General features: G+C 40.7%; 1 pseudogene; it reads left to right on the top strand.

Moving 5' to 3' along the window:
- The first annotated feature begins 3,153 nt into the window (after positions 1–3,153).
- LOC137221471 (tubulin beta chain pseudogene) lies at positions 3,154–4,530 on the top strand (annotated as a pseudogene).
- Positions 4,531–5,393: the final 863 nt, after the last annotated feature.

Here is a 5,393-nt window from a genome sequence, read left to right on the forward strand (position 1 = left end):
GAGAAATCTTTCCACATGGAAAGATCATGAAGATCTTGTGTTATGTTACCTTCTAGACATTTTATTAGTTTACTACTTATATTTAGCTCTACTATCCAACTGGACTTAATTACGGTGCAAAATAAGGATCAAGTTTCATTTTTTTCCCTTGTGAAGAACCAGCTGACCTGGCTCCATCTATTGAAAAGACGGTCTTTCCACTTCTCTTCTATACTGCAACTTTTATCACAAATCAAGAGTTCATGTTTGTGTGTGTCTAGTTCTAAATTCTCTGTTCTGTTCCACTGATCTATTGCCAATTATTTTGGCTTTCAGCCCAGATATTCAGTAGTACAAGTTGTCCATGTTTCTCTTCTGCTTTAAGAGTATTTTGGATATTCTTAGCCCTTTGCATTTCCACATAAATTTTAGAATCAGCTTGTTAACTTTAACAGCAATAACAATGAAAAACTCATTCAGGTTTTGGTTGTGATTTAAATCTATAAATGAATTAGGGGAGAACCGACATCTGTGCAATACTGCATCCTCCAATCAGTGAACACGGTACACACATCTATTGATTTATGTCTTTAATTTCTATCAATAATGCTTTACAGATTTGTGTGTAGATGCCTTATGTATCTTTCATTAAATATATATCCAAGAGTTTTATATTTTTAATGCCACCACAAATAATCACTTTATTCTGTTGTATAGAACTATATGAAAATTTATATGTTGAACTTGTACCCACGAAACTTGCTAAACTTATTAACTACATATATGTAGACTCTTTTGGATTTTCAATGTATGCAATTACATTGTATAAGAATAACAACATTTCCATTTCTTTCTTTTGAATCCTTGTAGCTTTTAATTTTTCTTTGCCTACAGAACCTTACTTCTGTAAGGTTTTCCTGTCTCATTCCTAGTCCAGAGGAAAGCTTTCAACAGTTCTGCTTTAAGTATGATGCTTGCTGCATGCTTTTTGCAGATGTCCATAACCAGATTAAGGAAGTTTCCCTCTATTCCTAGTTTGCTGAAGTTTTTTATCATGAAGAGATGTTGAACTTTATCAAATTATTTTTCTGTATCTATTTTTCTCTTTTATCCTGTTAATGTGGTAAATCACACTAATTGGCTTGCAAATGTTAAACCAAACTTTGATTTCCGGGTTAAAATCTATTTGATCATGATATAATATCCTTTTCATATATTGCCAGATTTAGTTAGATAACAAAATCCTAAAACAATGTTAGCAATGTTCATGGATGAGATTGGCCTGATATTTGCCTTATACCAACCTTCTCAGGTTTTGGCATTAAGGTTATACTGGCCTCATAAACATATTGAAGTGCAGTTAGTCTTTTTATTCTCTGGAAGACTTTGTGTCAGATTAGCATTATTTTTTCTTTTTATATTTGGTAGGATTTGCCAATAAGACCATTTAAGTATGGAGTTTCCTTTTTGGTGAAGGTTTAAAATGCTGATTAAATCTAAAAATTATAGAATGGGAAGAAATAGCATGAGGCCTGAAAGCCATTCTCTCCTTTCACTGAAAGACACCTGGGTAGAAAGAAAGATGACCTAGTCAAGTAAACTTCAAGACCAAACTCAGTCCTTCTACGTGCCGTAAGTGCCCAGTAGATCCTTCCTGAAAGCCATATCTACAGCAAGGAGAAATTTGCCATTTTCAGAATTATTTTTCCTTGACTGCATTAAGAATTAAATTTTGCTACTGTGATTGTCCCTACTTTCCTTGGCTTTATTGTAAACATCTCCTTGTCAGGTTTTCTTATTTTTTCTAATGTTCCCTTTTAGTCACCTCCCAGTGTCCAACAAAACAGGCTGATGGAATAGGAAAGGAATCAGAGAAAAATATTAATATATTAATATCTAGAATGCTATTCCCACAACATCCATGTATTCATTAGAAAAAAATGAATGATAGAAGCAAATTTGGGATATTATTTGTGAAATAAGTGACAGAGAAAGACAAATATCATATGATCTAACTTATATGTGGAATCTAAAAAAAAAATTATAGAAACAGAATAGATGGTTGTTTCTGGAGCGGGGGGTGCAGGCTGAGAATGAGTGAAGACAGTCAAAGTGCATAAACTTCTAGTTATAAGACAAATACATCCTGGGGATGTAAGGTACAGCATGATGACTGTAGTTAACGATACTGTATTATATACTTGAAAGTTGCTAAGAGAGTAGATCTTGAACACTCTCACTACACACACACAAAATTGTAATTATGTGAGTTGATGGATGGGTTAACTAATCTGATAGTGGGAAACATTTCCCAATGTATACATATATCAAATCATTATGTTGTACATCCTAAACTTACACAATATTATATGTCAATTGTATCTCAATAAATCTGGAAAAAAGATGCAAAAATTATTTGAAGGTGTCTTGTAATTAGCAGAAAATGTGAAACTGCTCAGCCTTGAAAGGTTAGACCAGGTCAAGTCTCCTCCAATGTCACCCTCTCATTCACCTACATTTGGTCTCCCAAAGGAAGAAGCAGGAGATAAATAAGATGCTTTAGCTGACAGTTTGATATGGGAAACACTTAACTTTTTGATGGCTTATCTCAGTCAGAATTCAGTGGTTATTTCCCATCGTAGTCTAATAACACGAAAAGTAAGCAATCATGTCACTGGTGTCATGCCCTTAGAAATGTGATTCAAGACAGTCACAGTGCTCTTCAACATGTTTTCTTCTTTCCTTGATCATTTTTAAACTGGTAACTTACATTTGAAGTGACTTTGAGAATGATTTTTTTTTCTTTCTTCATACAAAAAAGGAGGGGGGAGGGGGGAACATTCCCAAGCTTGTGCTATGAAATCCTTTTGGAACAAACCTAGTTTCTCACTTAAGTGGTAATCAATATTGCTGCCAAACAAATTATCTTTGCAGTGAGACATAAAGTATATCTTTGTGTTTCCTAAAAATTAAAAAAGCCCTATATTAACCCTCTTAGGTTATGACACAGGCAAAATTATCAATAAAATCATAGCCTTTACGCAAAAGCCTCCAAGCTCTCTCAGAACCTTCCTGCCGCCACATTAGGACCTCACTGTTCCAGCCTCCAGGACCCATCCCATCCTTCCAGCCTGCGATCAGCAGCAGAGAAAAACTAATTACATACCATTTTCTTGCCCCGTACACACTTTGAAGTGAGCAAAAAGATTATAGTAAATTTTAACAGTGAGGGAATTTGTGCACATCCAGGCCAGTCAGTGTGGCAGTCAAATCGGTGCCAAGTTCTGGAAGGTGATTAGTGATGAACATGGCATTGACCCCACCAGCACCTATCATGGGACTAGCAACCTGCAGCTGGACCGCATCTCCGTGTACTACAGTGAAGCCACAGGTGGCAAATTTGTTCCTCGTGCTATCTTGGTGGATCTAGAACCAGGGACCATGGACTCTGTTCACTCAGGTCCTTTAGGTCAGATCTTCAGACCAGACAACTTTGTTTTTAGTCAGTCGGAGGCAAGCAACAGCTGGGCCAAGGGCCACTATACAGAGGGGGCCAAGCTGGCTGACTCGGTCCTGGATGTGGTTCGGAAGGAGGCCGAGAGCTGTGACTGCCAGCAGGGCTTCCAACTGACCCACTCGCTGGGAGGGGGCATGGGCTCTGGAATGGGCACCTTGCTCATCAGCAAGACCTGTAAAGAATATTCTGACCACATCCTGAACACCGTCAGTGTGGTGCCCTCACCCAAAGTGTCCGGCCCTGTGGTTGAGCCCTGCAACGCCAACACCCATGAGCTGGTAGAGAACACTGATGACACTTACTGCATTGACAACAAGGCCCTTTACGACATCTGTTTCTGCAACCTCAAGCTGACCATGCCAACCTACAGGGACCTAAACCACCTCGTCTCAGCCACCATGAGTGGTGTCACCACCTGCCTCTGCTTCCCTGGCCAGCCCAATGCTGACCTCCACAAGCTAGCAGTCAACATGGTGCCCTTCCCACGGCTCCACATCCTCCTGCCTGGCTTTGCCCCTCTGACCAGCCATGGAAGCCCGCAGTATCGGGCCTTCCCTGTGCCCGAGCTCACCCAGCAGGTCTTAGATGCCAAGAACATGATGGCTGCCTGTGACCCCCGCCATGGCCCGTACCTCACCGTGGCTGCTGTCTTCCGAGGATGGACGTCCATGAAGGAGATGCATGAGCAGATGCTCAACGTGCAGAACAAGAACAGCAGCTACTTCATGGAATGGATCCCCAGCAACATCAAGACGGCCGTCTGCGACATCCCACCCCATGGCCTCATAAGGGCACTCACCTTCACTGGCCACAGCACGGCCATCCAGGAGCTGTTTAAGTGCATCTCAGAGGGGTTCACTGCCATATTCCTCCAGAAGGCTTTCCTCCACTGGTACACAGGTGAGGGCATGGATGAGATGGAGTTCACCGAGGCTGAGAGCAACATGAACGACCTTATCTCCGAGTACCAGCAGTACCAGGATGCCACTGCAGAAGAGGAGGATTTCAGTGAGGAGGCTGAAGAGGAGGCCTAAGGCCGAGTCCCCACGACCACAGGCTTCTCACTCCCCTCAGCCTTCCTCCTCAACGGCCCCTTTCTTCTCCCTCAGAATTTGTGTTTTCTGCCTCTATCTTGTTTTTTCTTTTTGGTGGGGGGGGGGTGGTTTCTAGAACACTGCCTGGTATATGATAGGTGCTCAATAAGTATTTGTTGTTTGTTCAATGTCTGCTCTCTCTTTCCACTCTGGGGCACCTAGATTTCTGCCATTCTGGGTAACCCTATATTTCCTTCTCGTGCCCTGTCCTCCGACCTGTCCAGTTAACATTTCCCTCTCTGTTTTTCAGATAACTCTCCAAGAAGCCAAAAATAAATGGGAATTGAAAACAAAAACAAACCAACAAACAAAAATAAAAGCCTCCAAGACCTCCTGAACTGAACAATTCTGATCCTCCCTGGGAATGGCTCTGCCATTGGGTTATGAATCTTTTTAAGCTGCAGTGTTTTATATAAAATAAATATATTTTATTTAAATATATTTTTACACAAATGGAATTTCTATATTTCAAGGTAGAATTGTATGTAACTATGCAATTTGGTCAGTTAGATTTAGTTCAGCTGACCTTCATACCATAATATTAAAGGGTATAGAGATATAATAGTTCTAACACTCTTAGAGCTTTAAAAACTGCTAGGATGGGGGAGGAATTTCAACATGGCGGAAGAGTAAGACACGGAGATCACCTTCCTCTCCACAAATACATCAGAAATACATCTACATGTGGAACAGCTCCTACAGAACACCTACGGAATGCTGGCAGAAGACCACAGACCTCCCAAAAGGCAAGAAACTCCCCACATACCTGAGTAGGGCAAAAGAAAAAAGAAAAAACAGAGACA

Source organism: Pseudorca crassidens, chromosome 3 (assembly GCF_039906515.1).
Source record: "Pseudorca crassidens isolate mPseCra1 chromosome 3, mPseCra1.hap1, whole genome shotgun sequence".
Taxonomy (NCBI): Eukaryota; Metazoa; Chordata; class Mammalia; order Artiodactyla; family Delphinidae; genus Pseudorca; species Pseudorca crassidens.